Raw genomic sequence first — 22,488 nt, 5'->3', positions numbered from 1 at the left:
GAAAATTTTAAACATATGCAAAATTAAAAAGACAAATGATAGACTGGTTTAAAAAAAACAACAACCTTACAACTTGCATCACGGACAAAGGGCCAATATTCTTAGTATATGAAGAGCTTCTAACATAGATTAAAAAGGCCAACAACCTGAAAGAAAAATGCACTAAAAATACAAACAGTTTACAGAAAAAGAAAGACAAATATTTCAAAACTATACAGAAAGACACTCAACCTTGCTTACAGTAAAATAAACACAAATTGCCCCAAATAACTATTTCTTGTGGATCAGATTGGCCAAAATCAAAAAGCTTTATACTGTACACACTCTTTTCCAGGCTGTGAGAAAAGCAACATTCTCACATATTCCTGGTTGGAATGCAAAATGTTACGGTCTCTGCAGAAGAGAATTTGGTAATAGCTAGCAAAATTATGAGCGCATTTGCCCTTTGATCCTGCAATCCCACATCTAGGAATCTATACTAAAGATACACTGCAAACAGTACAAAAAGACACAGAGACATGCTGTTTATTGCAGCTCTGTTTGTAAAAGCCAACGCATGGGAAAAAGCCAAAAATCCATCAATAAGGACTTTGAGAAATAAACAATAGCACATCTACACAATGGGGTACTTTGAAGCCACAAAAAGAACAAGGAAGAGCTCTACAAACTAATACAGTGTGATCCTAAAGGATCTGTTTCTCTAAGAAGGAAAGATACAAATATAAACAAAAATACGTAAACTCAGGGCTGGGCGCGGTGGCTCACACCTGTAATCCCTGCACTTTGGGAGGCTGAGGCAGGGAGATCATGAGGTCAGGAGATCGAGACCAGCTTGGCTAACACGGTGAAACCCCGTCTCTACTAAAAATATAAAAAATTAGCCAGGCATGGTGGCACATGGTCTGTAGTCCCAGCTACTCGGGAGGCTGAGGCAGGAAAATCGCTTGAACCTGGAGGCGGAGGTTGCAGTGAGCTGAGATTGCGCCACTGCACTCCGGCCTGGCGATAGAGCGAGACTCTGTCTTAAAAAAAAAAAAAAGTAAATACTTTCTTATAATTAAATACCAAACATTGATAGTTTAACAGAAAGAAAGAATACAGTGGGGGGAGAATAGACACAAGATTTATTTATTTATTTATTTATTTATTTTTGAGACAGGGTCTTGCTCTGTCACCCATGCAGTAGCATGGTAATAGCTCACTGCAGCCTTGAAATCCTGGGCTTAAGCGGTCCTTCCACCTCAGCCTCCCATGTAGCTAGGACTACAGGCATGCACCACCACACTTAGCTTTTTTTAATACAAAATTTTTAATTATTGTACAGATGGGGTCTTGCTACATTGCCCAGGCTGGTCTTGAACTCCTGAGCTCAAGTGATCCTCCCCACTTCAGCCTCCCAAAGTGCTGGGACTACAGGCATGAGCCACCATTCCAAGCCTAGATCCTTTTAAATATATCTTATTTTACAGATTTGACTTTGACCATGCACATATTTTACATAATTATAAAACTAAATTAAACTTTTAAAAGCAATTCTAAACATTGAAAGCAAAATGAAGTAAATGCTCCTAACTGTGTAATGGGTTGAATGGGTTCGTAGCAAAAACACAGAGAGCAGCTCTTCCAAAGGAGCTTTAAAGTACATTCATTTGACTGTACATTCCTCGTTGGATTTACTATATGAAGAAAACTACAAGATCAAAATATTAAGCTGTTTTCAATAATAATTGTTTGGTGGTAGTATAGGGATTATTACTTTAACACTGCTGTGTATGTTGTGGAAAAAAATATAAATAAATAATTCTGTAATTGTATTTGTGAACAGATATTTGGGGCATTAGAAGAAAGACAATTCGGATGTAAAATCTTTAAGATGAAGCAAAAACCCTAGACTTCTGAATTTGAAATGAAAGTCTCAGAATGAACTCATTTTTCTTCTTAAAAAAAGTTTTTTAAACGGTCCTATCTGTGTCCTCTGAAAAGGTCTAGCATTATTGAACACAGAAACAATGAGTGCTTCTGGTACCCAGAAGGTGACTCGTAAATGCTATTAAGATTGGTGCAAAAGTAATTACTTTGGCAAACTGCAATTACTTTGACACTAACCTAATATTTCCACCAAAGGAACCAGGACTCCTTGGAGAAATGACTGATTGCAAGCCTGGGGAGTAGAAGTAAATGTACAAAGTGAGCTTAAGCCTGGAACAGCTCATCATACCAGAAAGCAAAGAACTAATCAAAGATCTCTATTATAGAGGCCATGTCAAAAGGACTCACGGTCAAGGTGAATAGGCTGCTACTGGACACAAATTAAGATAATTTGAAAATCAATACAGATACTAATTATAGTTAATTGAATTATAGTTAATCAAATACTTTTAAATCCAGGAGTTCATAATTTTTTTAATTTAGTGGATACTAGAAAACTAACTTATTATATGTGGGGGAAGGAGGTGGGGAAATCAAGGATTTCTTCAGCCGTTTTCGTTATTGTTGTTGTTTTTTGTTTTTGTTTTTTTGAGATGGAGTCTTGCTCATTCTCCCAGGCTGGAGTGCAGTGGTGCAATCTCAGCTCACTGCAACCTCCAAGCCATTCTCCTACCTCAGCCTACCAAGTAGCTGAGATTACAGGTGTGCACCACCACACCAGGCTAATTTTTGTATTTTTAGTGGAGATGGGGTTTTGCCATGTTGGCCAGGCTGGTCTCGAACTCCTGACCTCAGATGATCTGCCCGCCTCGGCCTCCCAAAGTGGTGGGATTACAGGCGTGAGCCACCATGCCCAGTCCACAGAACTTTTTAAATCCTGGTTCAAACAAATTAAATTTTTTAAAAGGCATTTTTTGGTTTGTTTTTGTTTTTTTAAGCTATTCTTTAAAATTAAATAATAAATTAAAGAATAAAATTAAAATTAAAATTAATTTAATTTAATTTTAAGTTCCGGGATACATGTGCAGGACTCGCAGGTGTGTTACATAGGTAAATGTGTACCGTGGTGGTTTGATGCACCTATCAACCCATCACCTAGGTATTAAGCCCCACATGCATTAGCTATTTATCCTGATGCTCTCACCCTCCCCTGCACTCCACAGGCCCCAGTGTGTATGTTCCCCTCCATGTGTCCATGTGTTCTCATTGTTCAGCTCCCACTTATAAGTGAGAACATTTTGGTTTTCTGTTCCTGCGTTAGTTTACTCAGGATAATGGCTTCGAGCTTCATCCATGTCCCTAAAAAGGATATGATCTCGTTCCCTTTTATGGCTCCATAGTATTCCTTGGTGTATATGTACCACATTTTATTTATCCAGTCTATCATTGATGGGCATTTGGATTGATTCCATGTCTTTGCTATTGTGAATAGTGCTGCAATGAACATACACATGCATGTATCTTTATAATAGAATGATTTATATTCCTTTGGGTATATAACCAGCAATTGTATTTCTGGTTCTAGGTCTCTGAGGAATCGCCACACTGTCTTCCACAATGGTTGAACTAATTTACACTCCCATCAACAGTGTAAAAGCGTTCCCTCTTTCTCCACAGCCTCAACAGCATCTGTTGTTTCTTGACTTTTTAATAATCGCCATTCTGACTGGTGTGAGATGGAATCTCATTGTGGTTTTGATTTGCATGTCTCTAATGATCAGTGAAGTTGAGCTTTTTTTCATATGTTTGTTGGTCACATAAATGTCTTCTTTGGAGAAGTGTCTTTGCCCACTTTTTAATGTTGTTGTTTTTTTTCTTGTAAATTTGTTTAGATTCTGGATATTAGACCTTTGTCAGATGGATAGATTGCAAAAATTTTCTCCCAATCTGTAGGCTGTCTGTTCACTCTGATGATAGTTTCTTTTTCTGTGCAGAAGCTGTTTAGTTTAATTAGATCCCATTTGTCAATTTTTGCTTTTGTTGCAATTACTTCTGACATTTTCATCATGAAATCTTTGCCCATGCCTATGTCCTGAATGGTATGGCCTAGATTTTCTTCTAGGGTTTTTATAGTTTTGGGCTTTGCATTTAAGTCTTTAATCCATCTTGAGTTAATTTTTGTATAAGGTGTAAGGAAGGGGTGGTGTTTCAATTTTCTGTATATGGCTAGCCAGTTCTCCCAGGACCATTTATTAAAAAGGGAATCCTTTCCCCATTGCTTGTTTTTGTCAGGTTTGTCAAAGATCAGATGGTTTTAAGTGTGCAGTCTTATTTCCGAGATCTCTATTCTGTTCCATTGGTCTGTGTGTCTGTACTTGTACCAGTACCATGCTGTTTGGTTACTGTAGCCTTGCAGTATAGTTTGAAGTCGGGAGCATGATTCCTCCAGTTTTGTCCTTTTTGCTTAGGATAATCTTGGCTATACAGGCTCTTTTTTGGTTCCATATGAATTTCAAAGTAGTTTTTTCTAATTCTGCAAAGAATGTCAATGGTAGTTTGATGAGAATAGCATCGAATCTATAAATTACTTTGGGCAGTATGGCCATTTTCATGATATTGATTCTTCCTATCCATGAGCATAAAATGATTTTCCATTTGTTTGTGTCCTCTCTGATTTCCTTGAGCAGTGGTTTGTAGTTCTCCTTGAAGAAATCCTTCACTTCCCTTGTTAGCTGTATTCCTAGGTATTTTACTCTTTGTAGCAATTGTGAATGGGAGTTCGTTCATGATTTGGCTGTCTGTCTATTGTTGGTGTATAGGAATGCTTGTGATTTTTGCATATTGATTTTGTATCCTGAGACTTTGCAGAAGTTGCTTATCAGCTCAAGACGCTTTTGGGCTGAAGCGATGGGGTTTTCTAGATATAGGATCATGTCATCTGCAAACAGAGACAGTTTGACTTCTTCTTTTCCCCTATTTGAATATCCTTTATATCTTTCTCTTGCCTAATTGCCCTGGCCAGAACTTCCAATACTATGTTGAATAAAAGTGGTGAGAGAGGACATCCTTGTCTTGTGCCGGTTTTCAAGGGGAATGCTTCCAGCTTTTGCCCATTCCGTATGGTATTGGTTGTGGGTTTGTCATAAATGGCTCTTATTATCTTGAGATATGTTCCTTCAATACTTAGTTTTACCACAAAATAATAAGAGCCATTTATGATGTTGAATTTTATCAAAGGCCTTTTCTGCATCTATTGAGATAATCATGTTTTTTGTCTTCAGTTCTGTTGAATTATGTTTATTGATTTGCATATGTTGAACCAGCCTTGCATCCCAGGGATGAAGCCGACTTGATCATGGTGGATAAGCTTTTTGATGTGCTGCTGGATTCGGTTTGCCAGTATTTTATTGAAGATTTTCACATCGATGTTCATCAGGGATATTGGCCTGAAGTTTTCTTTTTTTGTTGTATCTCTGCCAGGTTTTGGTATTAGAATGATGCCGACCTCGTAAAATGGGTTAGGGAGGAGTCCCTCCATTTCAATTGTTTGGAATAGTTTCAGAAGAAATGGTACCAGCTCCTCTTGGTACCTCTGGTAGAATTCAGCTGTAAAGCCATCTGGTCCTGGGCTTTTTCTGTAGACTATTTATTCCTGCCTCAATTTCAGAACTTGTTATTAGTCTATTCAGGGATTCAATTTCTTCCTGGTTCAGTCTTTGAGGGTGTACGTGTCCAGGAATTTATCCATTTCTTCTAGATTTTCTAGTTTATTTGCATAGAGGGGTTTATAGTATTCTCTAATGATTGTATTTCTGTGGGGTCAGTGGTGATATCCCCTTTATAATTTTTTATTGTGTTTATTAGTCTAGCTAGCGATCTATTTTACTAATTTTTTCAAAAAGCCAGCTCCTGTATTCATTGATTTTTTTGAAGGTTTTTTTTTTTTTTTTTTTTGAGACGGAGTCTTGCTCTGTCACCAGGCTGGAGTGCAGAGGCACGATCTCGGCTCACTGCAACCTCCGCCTCCTGGGTTCAAGCGATTCTCCTCCCTCAGCATCCCAAGTAGCTGGGACTTTAGGTGCATGCCACCATGCCCAGCTAATTTTTGTATTTTTAGTAGATACAGGGTTTCACCACGTTGGCCAGGATGGTTTTGATCTCTTGACCTCATGATCTGCCCGCCTCGGCCTCCCACAGTGTTGAGATTACAGGCATGAGCCACTGAGCCTGGCTGAAGTGGCATGAGCCACATCGCCTGGCTGAAGGGTTTTTTGTGTCTCTATCTCCTTCAGTTCCGTTCTGATCTTGGTTATTTCTTTTCTTCTGCTTGCTTTGGGGTTTGTTTGCCTTGGGTCTCTAGTTCTTTCAGTTGTGATGTTAGGGTGTAGATTTGAGATTTTTCTAGCTTTTAGTTGTGGACATTTAGTGCTATAAATTTCCCTCTTAATACTGCTTTAGCTGTGTCCCAGAGATTCTGGTACATTATCTCTTTGTTCTCATTGGTTTCAAAGAACTTCTTGATTTCTTGATTTCTGCCTTAATTTCATTATTTACCTAGGAGTCATTCAGGAGCAGGTTGTTCAGTTTCCCTGTAGTTGTGTGTATTTAAATGAGTTTCCTTTTTTTTTTTGAGACGGAGTCTTAGTCTTGCTCTGTCGCCCAGGCTGGAGTGCAGTGGCGCGATCTCGGCTCACTGCAAGCTCCGCCTCCCGGGTTCATGCCATTCTCCTGCCTCAGTCTCTCCAAGTAGCTGGGACTACGGGTGCCTGCCACCAAGCCTGGCTAATTTTTTGTATTTTTAGTAGAGACGGGGTTTCACCGTGGTCTCCATCTCCTGACCTCGTGATCCGCCCACCTCGGCCTCCCAAAGTGCTGGGATTACAAGCGTGAGCCACCGCGCCCGGCCTTAAATGAGTTTCTTAATCACGAGTTCTAATTTGATTATGCTGTGGTCTGAGAGACTGTTATGATTTCAGTTCTTTTCCATTGCTAGGGAGTGTTTTACTTCAAATTCTGTGATCAATTTTAGAGTAAGAGCCATGTGGTGCTGAGGAGAATGTATATTCTGTTGTTTTTGGGTAGAGAGTTCTGTAGATATCTATCAGATCCACTTGATCCAGAGCTGAGTTCAAATCCTGAATATCCTTGTTAATTTTCTGTCTCAATGATCTGTCTAATATTAACAGTGGAGCATTAAAGTCTCCCACTATTATTGTGTGGGAGTCTAAGTCTCTTCGTAGATTGCTATGAACTTTTTTTTATGAGTCTGGGTGCTCCTGTGTTGGGTGCATATATATATTTAGGATAGTTAGCTATTCTTATTAAATTGAACACTTTACCATTATGTAATGTCCTTGTCTTTTTTTTTTTTTTAATCTTTGTTGGTTTAAACTCTGTTTTGTCAAAAACTAGGATTGCAACCCTTGCTTTTTTTCTGCTTTCCTTTTGCTTGGTAAATTTTCCTCCTTTGCTTTTTTCTGCTTTCTGTTTGCTTGGTAAATTTTCCTCCATCCCTTTATTTTGAGCCTGTGTGTCTTTGCATGTCAGATGGGTATCTTGAATACAGCATACCAATGGGTCTTAACTCTATCCAGCTTGCTGTTCTGTGTCTTTTAATTGGGGCATTTAGCCCATTTACATTTAAGATTGTGTGAATTTGATCCTGTCATCATGATGCTAGCTGGTTATTTTGCAGACTTGCCGATGTAGTTGCCTCATAGTTTCATTGGTCTTTGTATTTCAGTGTGTTTTTGTAGTGGTTGGTAATGGGTTTTTCCTTCATGTTAGTGCTTCCTTCAGGAGCTCTTGCAAGGCAGGCCTGATGGTGATGAATTACCTCAGCATTTGCTTGTCTGAAAAGGATTTTATTTCTCCTCACATATGAAGCTTAATTTGGCAGGATATGAAATTCTGGGTTGGAAATTCTTTTCTTTAAAAATGTTGAATATTGGCCCCCAATCTCTTCTGGCTTGTAGGGTTTCCACTGACAGGACCACTGTTAGTCTGATGGGCTTCCCTTTGAGGTGACCTGGCCTTTCTCTCTGGCTGCCCTTAACATTTTTACCATCATTTTGACCTTGGAGAATCTGATGATTATGTGTCTTGGGGTTGATCTTCTCGTGGAGTATCTTACTGGGGTTATCTGGATTTCCTGAATTTGAACGTTGGCCTGTCTTGCTACGGTGGGGAAGTTTTCCTGGATGATATCCTGAAGTATGTTTTCCAACTTGGTTCCATTCTCCCATCTCTTTCAGGTACCCTAATCATTTGTAAGTTCAGTCTTTTTACATAATCCCATAGTTCTCAGAGGTTTTGTTTGTTCCTTTTCATTCTTTTTTTCTCTCATCTTTTCTGTCTTAGTTTAGCAAGATAGTCTTCAAGCTCTGAAACTCTTTCCTCCGCTTGGTGTATTCAGCTATTGATACTTGTGGTTGCACTGTGAAGTTCTCATGTTGTATTTTTCAGCTCCATCAGGTCATTTATGTTCCTCTCTAAACTGGTTATTCTGGTTAACGGCTCCTGTAATGTTTTATCATGGTTCTTATCTTCTTTGCATTGGGTTAGAACATGCTCCTTCAGCTCAGCGAAGTTTGTTCTTACTCACCTTCTAAAGCCTACTTCTGTCAGTTCATCCGTCTCAGCCTCAGCCTAGTTCTGAGCCCTTGCTGGAGAGGTGTTGCAATCATTTGTAGGAGAAGAAGCACTCTGGCTCTTTGAGCTTTCAGCAATTTTTCATTGATTTTTTTCTCATCTTCATGAATTTATCTAGCTTCGATCTTCAAGGCTGCTGACCTTTGGATGGGGTTTGTGTGGGAACTTTTTTGTTGATGCTATTTTTGTTTTTTCTTTCTGTTTGCTAGTTTTTCATTTAACAGTCAGAACAACAAGCATATGAAAAGATGCTCACCATCTTTTTTTTCAAGCATATGAAAAGATGTTCACTAATCACCAGGGAATTGCAAATCAAAACCACAATGAGCTATCACCTTATGCCCACTGGAATAGCTACTATCAAAAAAACAAAAAGTGGGCCAGGTGCAGTGGCTCACGCCTGTAATCCCAGCACTTTGGGAGGCCGAGGCAGGCAGATTACCAGGTTGGCGGATTATGAAGCCAGCAGTTTGAGACCAGCCTGGCCAACATAGTGAAACCCTGTCTCTACTAAAACTACAAAAAAAAATCAGGTGGGTGTGGTGGTGGGTGGCTGTAATCCCAGCTACTTGGGGGGCTGAGGCAGGAGAATCGCTTGAACCCAGGAGGTGGAGGTTGCAGTGCGCTGAGATCGAGCCATTGCACTCTAGCCCAGGCAACAGTGCGACACTCTGTCTTAAGAAAAAAAAAAAGTATCAAGTGTCAGGAGGATGCAGAAAAACTGGAACTCTTGTAAACTGTTGGTGGGACTGTAAAATGGTGTACTGCTATGAAAAATGATATGGAGGCTCCTCAAAAAATTAAAAATAGAACTACCATATGATACTGCAATCCCACTTCTGAGTATATATCCTAAAGAATGAAAAACAGGATCTCAAAGAGATATCTGCATTCCCATGTTCATTATGACATTATCCACAATAGCCAAGATGTGGAAGCAACCTAAATGTCTGTGGATGGATGAATGGATTAAAAAAACATAGTATATACATACAATGAAATGTCATTCAGTCTTTTTTAAAAACCGGAAATCCTGTCATATACTATACCAATGATAACCCTGAAGACATCATGCTAAATAAAATAAGCCAATCACAAAAAGGGAAATATTGCATGATTCCACTTATACGAGGTACCTAAAGTAATCAAATTCATAGACACACAAAGCAGAATGGTGGTTTCCAGGAGCTGAGGGGAGGGGAAATGGGGAGTTGTTGCTCAATGGGATAGAGTTTCAGTCACGGAAGAGAAAAAAGTTTGGGAGAACTCTTGTACAACAATGTACATACAGTTAGCAATATTGTGATGTACACTTAAAATTTGTTAAGAGAGGGCCGGTACAGTGGCTCACGCCTATAATCCCAACACTTTGGGAGGCCACGGTGGCAGGATTGCTTGAGCCCAGCAGTTCAAGAACAGCCTGGGCAATATGGAAACACCTCTTCTCTACTAAAAATCAAAAAAAGAGGCTGGGCGCGGTGGCTCATGCCTGTAATCCCAGCACTTTGGGAGGCAGAGAGGGGCAGATCACCTGACCAACATGGAGAAACCCCGTCTCTACTAAAAATACAAAATTAGCCAGGCGTGGTGGCACACGCCTGTAATCCCAGCTACTCGGGAGGCTGAGGGAGGAGAATCACTTGAACCCGGGAGGTGGAGGTTGCGGTGAGCCAAGATCGCACCACTGCGCTCCAGCCTGAACAAGAGCAAAACTCCATCTCAAAAATAAAAAAATAAAAATAGTTAGCCAGGTGTGGTGGCACACACCTATAGTCCCAGCTACTCAGGAGGCTGAGGTGGGAGGATTGCCTGAGCCCAGGAGGTCGAGGTTGCAGTGAGCCGTGTATGTGCCACTGGACTCCAGCCTGAGAGACAGAGCTAAACCCTGTCTCAAAAAAGGAAAAAAAAAAACAAAAAAAAAACAGGAGGGAGTCACCATACTGGGTCTAAGAGGCAGCTACAGCCCCTGGCCCTTTCACTCTTGCACTCCAGGCTCCTGCCTGGATCACTGCTGAATTGACTTGGTTTGGGTATTTTACCTTCCTTAGTGAGGAAAGGGCACTTCCACTGGCAGGCTCTTGCATGGCTCTCTCAGGCTCTCAGGCTGCTCATCTGAATCCCACTGTGCCCCTTCCATGTGTCTCTGCTGAGCCTATCTTTCTGGGCTACTGTGAACACAAGCTCTGGCTTAGCCATCTCTACTTCTCCAGAGCTTAGCTGCAAGCTTAGCTTAGAGTGGGCAGCCAACCAGTGTCAAATGGATCCCAAAGAAATTGGGTTTACTCGGCTCAATGGCAAGACTCAGTTAAGCCCCTCCAGTCTCCCCAGCTGGAAGAAATGCCCCTTCAGCAAAGAACACAGGGGAGAAATAGAGGTGACATTATCTCTAATTCACAAGTGACTACACAGAGGCCCAGAGAAGTTGGCAGCTTGTCCAAGGTCACCCAGCTAGTTAATGGCAGAGCTGGGACCAGCTTCCACAGTCCTGGCTCCAGGCCTGGTGTTCCTTCAGGGACACACACACAAATCACCATCACTGGCCTCAAACAGGCAGATTTCTCTATTAGGCATGACAGGCCCAGGCCTAGTGCCTATGAGCTTTACAAGGGCCCAAGAAAATGTACTGGCTCCTAAATTTAAAAAGAAAACAGCAAAATTAATAAAAGTAAATGTTTATGAACTGTAAAGCTGTCATCTGCCATTGAGCTCAGGCCTTCTTTAATTATTTTTCACTTATAACCAAGTGCCCCCATTTTTCTATGAAAAAGGGAATGGAAGCCAGGTGCGGTGGCTCACACCTGTAATCCCAGCACTTTCGGAGGCTGAGGCGGGTGTATCACCTAAGGTCAGCAGTTCGAGACCAGCCTAGCCAACATGGTGAAACCCTGTCTCTACTTAAAATACAAAAATTAGCTGGGTGTGGCAGCAGCCGCCTGTAATCCCAGCTACTTGGGAGGCTGAGGCAGGAGAATCACTTAACCCAGGAGGTGAAGGTTGCAGTGAGCCAAGATCACACCATTGCACTCCAGCCTGGGGAACAAGAGTGAAACTCTGTCAGAAAAAAAAGAAAGAAAAGCCGGGCACGGTGGCTCATGCCTGTAATTCCAGCACCTTGGGAGGCTGAGGCGGGCAGATCATGAGGTCAGGAGATCGAGACCATCCTGGCTAACAAGGTGAAACCCTGTCTCGACTAAAAATACAAAAATTAGCTGGGCGTGGTGGTGGGCGCCTGTGGTTCCAGCTACTCGGGAGGCTGAGGCAGGAGAATGGTGTGAACCCGGGAGGCAGAGCTTGCAGTGAGCCAAGATCGTGCCACTGCACTCCAGCCTGGGCAACAGAGTGAGACTCCATCTCAAAAACAAAACAAAACAAAACAAAAAAAAAAAAACAAAGAAAGAAAGAAGAAAGAGAGAGAGGAAGGAATCAAGAAGGAGTTATTTTTAATTATTTTTTCTCTTCTCTTTCCTCTATTTCCCTATTATCTACATTCCACTTGTCCCTTTAGAAATGCAGTTATAACCTTTCACTTCCCGTTCACCAGACACTCCCTAGAGGGCAAGTTCATCTAATTATGTGCTTAGAAGCTCCCGGGTGGAACTCTGTCCCACCAGGGGACTGCCTTGAGAGACAACAGTCCATTTACAACCCACAGTATGCCTGCTAGGAAACTCTCTCCCACCTGGAGAGTTTTGGCCACCTTCACAACCCAGTTCTGTCCTCAAAGACGCCAACTCTCGGCCACCTGGTAGATAAGGCACCAAAGCAAGTACACAGTCCCCCACCTGCCTGCTTCCTCCCCTGTGTGCCATTCATGTCTGTGTGCCAGGCACCCTTTAGAAGCACCCATCTTCCACTCCAAAAGTGAAGTGGTACTCTTTTTTTTTTTTTTTAGAAGGAGTCTTGCTGTGTCGCCCAGACTGAGTGCAGTGGCATGATCTCAGCTCACAGCAACCTCTGCCTCCTGGGTTCAAGTGATTCTCCTGCCTTAGCCTCCCAAGTAGCTGGGATTGCAGGCGGCTGCTGCCACACCCAGCTAATTTTTGTATTTTAAGTAGAGACAGGGTTTCCCCATGTTGGCCAGGCTGTCTCGAACTCCTGACCTCAGGTGATCTGCCTGCCTGTGCCTCCCAAAGTGCTGGGATTACAGGCATGAGCCACTGCGCCCAGCCCAAAGTGGTAGTCTTTTTTGTTTTTGCTTTGTTTTGTTTTGATTGTTTTTGAAACAGAGTTTTTCTCTTGTGGCCCAGGCTGGAGTGCAATGGCGTGATCTCAGCTCACCACAACCTCCGCCTCCTGGGTTCATGTGACTCTCCTGTCTCAGCCTCCCGAGTAGCTGAGACTACAGGCATGCGCCACTACGCCTGGCTAATTTTGTATTTTCAGTAGAGAAGGGGTTTCTCCATGTTGGTCAGGCTGGTCTTGAACTCCCGACCTCAGGTGATCCACCCGCCTTGGCCTCCCAAAGTGCTGGGATTACAGGCTTGAGCCACTGAGCCCAGCCCCAAGGTGGTACTCTTAAGACAAGAAGCCTGTACCTCTTCCCCTAAACTAGTTTTGAAATAAAAAGTCACTTTACTTATACCAGACCTCACTCTTGTTATTTGGACTCTGCAAGTGGCAGGCAACTGAACCTGTGTTTCCGTTACAATGCTGCATGTGGAATGTAGGCATGTTTTAACGTGTTTACCCTGATGTGCAGTGGGGCCTCCCAAATCTGAGTGCTGGGCTCCTACAGGTCTTCACGCAGATCCGCATACAGCTCTGAACTCTGAACGGTGCAGGCCTGAGTGTCCCAGCTGAGGTCATTGTACTCTGGTAAAATCAGACACCGGCAAGCGAGAGCAGAGAGCAATTGGTAAAAACTCTTCCGGTCTCCAGTGAGCCTTGGGGCCCAGTGACATTCAGAACTCATCAACTCCATTTCCTTAATTTGCTTAAACAACCATTAAGATTCAGACACTCCAAGAGGCAGTACTGGCTCAAGCAAGACCCAGTCAGACAAAGCTCAAGACCTTTTCACAATGCTTGTGAGATGGGGCAGGGCAGGGGGTCCTAACTTTACCCCTGGAAGAAGGAAGCCTGCAGCTCTGGAGGCTGCTGGAAGACAGCCAGAGGATGAAGCCCGGTGGATGGGAGCGGATCTGAGAGAATCACAGAGAAACAGAGCCCGAGCCCTGATGGAACCACATCTAAATTCCACCTCGTCTGGGCTTTTCAACTCCACGAGTCAATAAATCCTGCTTGTTGCTTAATCTATTGTGGGTTGGGTTTTGTTGCTTGAAACCAAAATCATCCCGACTGATGTGAGACCTCCCAGCTCTCTCCTCCATCCACCCAGGGCACCATCTCAGAAGCCACGTCTCTCCAGAGTGATTTTCCCTGGAGTATTTTTCACAGGGGTTGGTCTGGAGGCAACTGCACTCAGCCCTTCCATCCTAGCACTAACAGTGATGACAGCCCATCTGAAATTCAGGACCTTTTCAGAAATATCCTCCTTCCCTGGGAACGGCAGAGAGTAAGGGCAGGCAAGAAGCCTGGCTCGGGTGGGATGTCTGTGCCAAGGACTGATCCCACAGCAAGACAGAGCTGCAGCATCCAGCATTTTTATTTATTTATTTTTTTGAGACGGAGTTTCACTCTTTTTGCCCAGGGTGGAGTGCAATGGTGTGATCTCAACTCACTGCAACCTCCACCTCGTGGGTTCAAGCGATTCTCCTGCCTCAGCCTCCTGTGTAGCTGGGATTACAGGCGCATGCCGACACGTCTAATTTTGTATTTTTAGTAGAAACGGGGTTTCACCATGTTGGCCAGGCTGGTCTCGAACTCCTGACCTCAGGTGATCCGCCCGCCTCAGCCTCTCAAAGTGCTGGGATTACAGGCACGAGCCACCGCGCCCGGCCCAGCATCCAGCATTTTTGTTGTTCCCTCTTATTCCCTCCATGCCTTGCTAGGGATAACCTGGTAAACAAACAGAAATCTCAAATTCAATAAGCACCCCCATTTGATAAGCATTTACTAAATCCCCATATGGGAGGCACCATGCTGGGTCCTGGGAAAACAGTGGAATGACAAGTGGATAACAGGATGGAGCCGAATGATCTGGGCAGTGGGTGGGGACGAGGAGCGGTTCAGAGTGTGGGCTCTGGATTGGAACAGCAGGTGCGTGTCCTTGGGCAAGTTACTTTGTAGTTCTGTGCTTCAGTTTCCTCATCTGTCAAATGACATGTTCGGCCTATGTAGTAAGGGGTCAAGAAGTATCTGCTTTTATTAATAAGTATTAGTTTTTATTCTTGATTCATTTTAAGAAAAGAGTCTGAGTCTAACCCACCCAGCTGGGTGGAGCTTGGGTCTGAGGACCCCTGCTCTTGGAATACAGGAGTTTTGGGCTAAAGAGCTGACCAAGCTGGTTGGGCTTAAGGCAAACTCCAGAGACCAGTTCCAACTCCCAAGGCTCCCACTCCAGGCTCTTAAGGGGAAACTGCAGGACGGGCCCTCCCTTACCTGGAGTTAAGTGCAAAGAACCATCTGTCACGGGGCAGTACTGGCTCAAGCGAGACCCATTCAGACAAAGCTCAAGACCTTTTCACAATGCTTCTGAGATGGGGCGGGGCAGGGGGTCCTAACTTTACCCCCTGTTTCACCCCCTAGCAGGGCAAGGATTCCCCTTTCTCACAATGATTCAATCACATCCAACCAGAGTCTTAGCTGAGGCCCTGCCAGATGCCGGGGCCTGGTCCCATTCCTGGGAGCAGAGATGAAGACCAGCTTCCTACGAGCCTCCTATGATGCCTTAAGCCGCCCCTATGATGATGCAATGGCACAGGGCCTCCTGTCACTCAGTAAAGGCCAAAGGAATAAACATTAGCAGGAATACGAGACAAGCTCTGAATCCAGGAAGACCTCTCGGCAGAGGCAGGATCTGGACTACAGCTTGGAGAAAGGGTAGGTCTTTGATAGATAACAGTGAACAGCTAGGGGAGGAAAGACTTCAGCAAAGGACAGAGGCGGGGGACTAGGGGTGCTGTGGGGCACCCCAGGGGCTGGTGTGGATGAAGCAGAGGACTGATGGGGCCTAGAGGAGGGACACCAGAGGACAAGCCCTCAGGCAGCCCCACGAGCCTGTTTTGCCCCCCGCCAGAGAGCTGAGGCTGGCACACTGGGGTGGGTGAAATTCCTTTGTCCTTCTCCTCTTTCTCTGCAACCCTGCCCAGGAAACCAATGATAGCTGCTTGGCACAGAGTTCCCTGTCTTTTTTCATAATCACATAACCGTATGAGAGCACTGCCAGAAGAATTTAATCTCAGGAAGCAGAGAAGCATGAGGAAAGAAGGCTGGTGTGGGAGTCAGAAGGTCTAGGTTTTGGTCCTTGGCTCAGCCAGTGACTTTCCCTGTAACCCTCACCTGGTCACCCCAATCCCCAGCCCTGGATATCATTTTCTTCATCTAACCCAAGGACTGGCATAGAGCTGGTATTTTAAAATGTTTGAAGCCAGGGGCAGTGGCTCAGGCCTGTAATCCCAAGCTTTGGGGAGGCTGAGGCAGGAGGATCTTTGGAGGTCAGGAGTTCAGGACCAGCCTGGGCAATATAGTGAGACTCCATCAAAAATTGCTTTAATTAGCCAGGTGTGGTGGCATGCACCTGTAATCCCAGCTACTCAAGAGGCTGAGGTGGGAGGACTACTTGAGCCCAGAAGTTAGTGGCTGCAGTGAGCTACGATCGTGCTACTGCACTCCAGCCTGGGTGACAGAGTTGAGACCCTGTCTCTATTTTTAAAAAAATAACAAAATAAAAACATTAGTTGAGTGATTGAAAGTATTAGATAGTCTCAAAGGTTCCTTCCTGTCTTGAAAATTCTGTGACCCACGCAGGAATCAGTCACCATTTAGATGATGTAAAACAGTGGTCCCCAACCTTTTTGACACCAGGGACCAGTTTTGTGGAAGACAATTTTTTCCATGGACAAGGGGTGGGGGAGGGAGATGGCTTCAGGATGAAACTGTTCCACCTCAGATCATCAGGCATTAGTTAGGTTCTCATAAGGAGCGCACAACCTAGATCCCTGTCATGTGCAGTTCACCATAAGGTTCACACTCCTATGAGAAGCTAATGCCACTGCTGATCTGACAGGAGGCAGAGCTGGGGTAGGCAGCAGGCAGAGCTTGGAGGTAATGTTCATCACCCACTGCTTACCTCGTGCTGTGCAGCCTGGTTCCTAACAGGCCACGAACCGGTACCAGTCTATGGACCAGGGGTTGGGGAGCCCGATGTAAAAGGTAAGTTGACTGAAAAATTTGTTGCAAGTAAAACAAAACATGTCTATCCCTGAATCTAGGGATGGAGGCAGTTCCAATTATAGCACATCACAGAGGCTGGAGGGAAGGAAATAGTTCCCCAGAGGGAATCTGGATCTAGTGTCCAGAAGGGAGGTGGATATTGGGGAGTAGGTATGGATCTGGAGAAATCAATTCCAGAAAAAAGCAAAAAGCAAAACATCCGGATTCCTGCCACTACACATACACACCCCTGTCCACCCACATACACACCCACGATATTGAAAGGGCAGCTGGATAGGTGAGTAAATAGTGGGGAAAAACGAGAGCCACTTGGTTCCAACTAATGCTTTCAAAGAATTACAAAAGGCAGGGATGTTTGACAGGGGGTTAGAATATCATCCGTGCAGCTGGAAACAGATGAGAAAGGTAATAGCACGTAAAGTCCCTTCCCATGGGAAGGCTCTCCTGGCTCTGACTCGGACCGACTGGCTTCTGAGCATCAGAAGCTTTGTCAGAAAGGTGGGTGAGCCCTCCGCACAGAAAACCAAGGGTGGGCTAAGGCCCCAGGGGAGGAGCTGGTGTTGCCCCAGTTTGGAGGTGGGTCATCCTATGCTTCCCGGCATGTGAACAGCTTCAGCTCCAGAGGCCCCGAGACTCTTTCAGGCAAGTTTATACGGTTCTCAGATCCTACGTAAGAATGAGGCACCATGAGACCCTCAGGGAAGCATCTCCCACCGCTCCCTAATATGGTGTGTCTTGTGGCTGAGCAGAGGCCCCCAGCCCCCGGGAGGACCAGCTAAGCACAGTGGGAGTACTGGGGGTCTGAGGAGCCAGCCATGGTCCCTGGGAATTACATGCTCCAGAAATACCCTTAGCTCTCCCATGTGGGCCTAGACCCACTGCCCTGCTCAGAATGCCACTGGACAGCCACCAGTCTCCAGGCTGCCCAGGCATCTCCTGGGCCTGCCAGCCATTAGCACCAAGTCCAGATAACTCAAGACCAAGTCCAATTCTCTAAGCCCTGCCACGAGATCCCCAAGAGTGCCTTCCAAAGAAACACAAAACTCCCACCAAGCAAACAGACTTCAGTTACTAATCAAATCAGCCCATTAATTTCAAAGATCACCTGTGACAGCTTTGCTGCTGGCAGAATCACAGCAACTACTTTGAAAGCACCCTCGACTTGAAGCCCACCGAAGTTGGGTGCTGGCTTGCCTTCAGGATTCAGGGCCGTAGGGAGTGCTCTCCACCTGCAGGGATATTTCAGAAGCCTCAGCAAGTGGAATCTTGGAGCTCTTCTTCCTGCATGCTTCGAGATTACGGGTAATGTATGTGCTGAGTTTCAGAATTGCTGTCATGGTCGTGTCAGGGCACCAGATTTAGAAAATTGCACCACAATCAGAGTCCAGATTCCGGTCAGAGCCCTGTCTCTTACCAGCTGTGCAATCTTAGGCAAGGCCGTCCCTTAACCTCTCTGACTTCCAGTTTCCTCATTGGATAAAGGCAACCACTGCTGCTAGCACAGGCTACCTGCCCTACCTACTCAGAGGTGCTGTCAGTGTAGCCCCAAAGGTGTCAACTTACTTTATGTAAAAATCTCTGTTATGTTTATGGAATGACAACTCCAACAATGCACTGGCCCACCGCCAGGAAGGATAGGACATTGTTTTGTAGTAGCAAGCTGGTTTTATACCAACCCTTCTTGCTTTCCTCCCACATTGATCCTTAGTGACAGTCCCCACATTCCTCCAGTTGAGGAAACACTCTGTGGCCACAAAAGCAAGCCACAGGAATTGGTCCTCAGAGCCACGGAGCCTGTGACTGTGACATCTCCAACCCCGTGGCTGTGCCAGTCCCAGCCCCGACTGCCTCACAGTGTCTTCAGGTCTCTGCCTAGGAATAATCCTGAAACCCCAGAAAGACTCACTAATTCCCAGCATCTTCCATACGGGAGGTAGAAACAGCTGGTAGTCTTAATAAAGTAAAGATGGAAAAACCAAACCTGGCCGGGCCCAGTGGCTCACGCCAGCATTTTGGGAGGCTGAGGTGGGCAGATTGCTTGAGGCCCGGAGTTCAAGACCGGCATGAGCAAAATGGCAAAACTCTGTTCTACTAAAAATACAACAATTAGCTGGGCATGGTGGTGCATGACTGTAGCCCCAGTTACTCAGGAGGCTGAGTTGGGCAGATTGCTTGAGGCCCGGAGTTTGAGACCGGCATGAGCAAAATGGCAAAACTCTGTTCTACTAAAAATACAACAATTAGCTGGGCATGGTGGTGCATGACTGTAGTCCCAGTTACTCAGGAGGCCGAGGTAACAGAATCACTTGAACCTGGGAGGCGGAGGTTGTAGTGAGCTACGATGGCCCCACTGCACTCCAGCCTAGGTAACAGAGCAAGACTCTGTCAAAAAAACAAAAAACCTATGAGGCACAGGGTAGTGGTGGGGCAGCCTAACGCTCAGTAACAGAAAAGATGAGTAAGAATTGGGCTAAGAGCTAAGTCCAAGTTAAATCCAGCCCATATTTGTCGGTAGTCTGGGAGCCTGTGAAACTGAGTGCTTTGCCAGGTGCTGAGGTGGGAAAGGCAAAGCCATGGCCAAGATAAACAGGGCAGAAGTTCCCTTGCTGTGGGGGAGGTGGGTATGGAGCAGGTCACTGCAGTACTGCGTGGCAGTGGAGACCACGTGCTCAGAGTGCTAGAGGGCACAAAGAATGGAAATTCTCAGCTCTGCGGGGCAGTACGGGGAGCTTTGGGAGGATATTTGAGCTGGGTGTTGAAGGCTGAGTACTTTTTCATGCAGAAGAGTGAGGGGCAGGCCGTCTGGGCAGATCAACCAGCTGTGCCAAGTCCCAAGGTGTGAGGGGAACCCTGGAGGGCTAGAGAGAAGCCTGGGGGTGAGTGGCCGGGCCACACCCAGGAATTACAATTATATCCCAAGGGCAGTGGGGAGCACTTAAGGAGTTTTATTTTATTTTTTATTTTTATTTTTTTTAGAGACAAGGTTTGGCTCTGTTGCCCAGGCTGGAGTGCAGTGGCACAATCATTGCTGACTGCAGCTTCGAACTCCTGGGCTCAAGCAATCCTCCTGTCTCAGCCTCCTGAATAGCTGGGACTACAGGCCTGTGCCATCATACCCAGCTAATTTTTGTGGTTTTTTTTGGAGAGAGGGGGACTCGCTATGTCACCCAGGCTGGTCTCAAACTCCTGGGCTCAAGCAATCTACTCGCCTCGGCCTCCAAAGTACTGGGATTACAGGTGTGAGCCACTGTACCGGCCTCCTTTAAGGAGTTGTAATCACAAAGTGCTTATCTTTGTATTTCGTAATGCTGGGACAGACAGAAAAGAGACAAGTTAGAGAGAGTGTGACTGCAGGAGGTGGTAGAGGCAGGAAACAAGGAGCCTGGGACAGTGGGAACAGCCACAGGCTGGAGGGAGGCCTCATCCATGCTGAGGGTGAGATCTTTAGGGTCCTGACCCTGTCATAGGACACTCAGGATTTCCATCTGCTGGCCCAGCAAGACTCACTAGCTCTCCTGGATTGTGCCCCTTCTCTGGGGGCAGGAAAGCCCTAGCTGCTCCTTCCGGCTGCCTCATTCTGCTGCCTCCCAGCTGGGTTAGTCCCTGGCTGCTGATCTCTCAGATCCTCTTGACCCCTACTCCCTCCGCTCCGGTGCTCAAGGGACTGTGCTGTGCAGCCATCGTTCCCCTCCACCACAGTGAGTGTCTACACGGTGAAAACTCCCGAGGCACAGTTCCCATTTCCATGAGGAGGCACTCCCAGCCCCTGGCTGCCAAGGCCTCTGGCTGCTGAGGTCCCTGCCCAGACTTGCAAGACATTTTTCTGTTTTTTCACCCTCCTCCCAAGGCTGCTACCCATGGCTCCCACCTGTCACCTGCGCTGAGCTGGGCCTCCCCTGATTTGGCCAGGGTAAGCACAGCTGAGCCTGGATGGGGTGATGTGGGGATACCACGTGGCTGGGTCCCAGCTGACGGGGTGCAACGGGAACTGTGGTGAAGAGGGTGCCCAGAACAGGTGCTCAAGGTAGCATGGGAGAGAGCTGGCTTCAGATACCTTAAATAATACAGGAATCAAAGTTCAGAGAGGCCAGGTGGCCTCTTCACTGTGTGTAGATCCCAGGGGCTCACTGGGAAGGATACAGCTGGGGACTGTTAAAGGCAAGACCCTTGATCTCCAGGAGCCGCTAGTCCAAAGGTAGAGAGCAGATGTTCTGCTGGGCATGACCATTCCAGAGAAGAGGTACAGAGCTGCAAACTGCTAGAACTGGAAGGACCCCCGGGCTGTGCCAGGGTTGGGGACACAGCTTGAAGTTCAAAGTCCAGCCAGGAGGTAAACATATAGCTGGGGCCCCATGTGATAAGGTCTCTGGAAGAAGTCTGGAGTGCAGTGAGGCCTGAGTTAGCGTTCAAAAATGGGCCTTGCCTTCCATTCACAGTTGTCCTCAAACATCGCAGGCTGTGGCTCTCGTTAACCTTCTGGAAGGGGGGGTTCCGAGTACCTAGACTCTGAGTTTACATGGCCTCAAGGGTTTTCAAGAAATGATTTAAGGATAAGCTCTGTGAGTATGATTGCATCATCCAGAAATGTACCCAAATACTGATTTAGTATTGTTTTTCCTTTGGTCTGAATTTCAAAACTCGAATTTCCTGCTTTACTTCACTTCAGGGGAAATCTCAGACATTTAAAACATCAGCTCTTCAGTTAAAATACCACGTAACCCATTCTCTCCCAATCCTCATCTATGTCTCCAGCCCTGGGGTTTTTCTTTGTTGCAATCAGCCTGTGGAACGGTTTGGGGTCTGGTCTTTTCACATAGCATTCCTGCATACACACATTCCAGCAACACACTTATTAAACACACTTACTGTATTTAATGGCCATGCGGGGTTCCATCATGTGCCCTGTCCTAGTTTTCAGCTTGTGTTTCAGCCAGTGACTCTATGGCTTTGGGCAAGCCTAACCTTTTTTGGGTCTCACCTTATCTGTAAAACACGATGATTTGGAAGCTCTAACGTCCTTTCCAAAGCCTTAAAATTTGTGGGGGGTCTATGATTTCCTAGCTGTGGATCCTAAATTGTGACCACACAATAATAATCCCTAGAAGAGAAAGAGACCCAACATCTATTGAGAATTCCCCATGCGGCGGGAAGGCACTGAGCAAGGGATAGGTAGGAAAAGTGACACCTCGGCTTGCCAGCAAAAACACCATCAGAGGCCCCCCTGGGTGATCTCAGACCCCTTTGTTCCCAGTCCGGCCTCTGGAGTTTGTCCCATTAGGAAATAAGGGGAGGGGGACACTCTCCCTCCCTCCCTCCCTCCACAGTGAAGCCACAGCCCTCCAGGTCTTATGACTGCTCCTCTCCTCATGACAAAGCACTTTTTGAGCCCAAGCCCAGCCTAGCAGAGTGCTGAGTCACGGTGGGACAGCAACTCTCCACCGCAACCCCCACCACTGCCCCCTCCTGCTCCAGGATGTGCTGAACCTCCAGAAACCACCCGCTTGTCTCTTCTCTCATCTGAGGTCCCTCCCGCCACTCCTGGCCCTGGGAGGCAGCTGCCCTGGGAGACCAGCCAAACTCTCTGCTGCCTCCAAGTCACGAGGAGCTGAGCTGGAGGGTGGGGGAGGTAGAACCCTGGTCAACAAAGGTCCCAAGACCAGGCCACAGCTTCGG

Source organism: Symphalangus syndactylus, chromosome 1, assembly GCF_028878055.3.
Source record: "Symphalangus syndactylus isolate Jambi chromosome 1, NHGRI_mSymSyn1-v2.1_pri, whole genome shotgun sequence".
Lineage (NCBI taxonomy): Eukaryota > Metazoa > Chordata > Mammalia > Primates > Hylobatidae > Symphalangus > Symphalangus syndactylus.
This window is presented reverse-complemented; position numbering follows the sequence as displayed.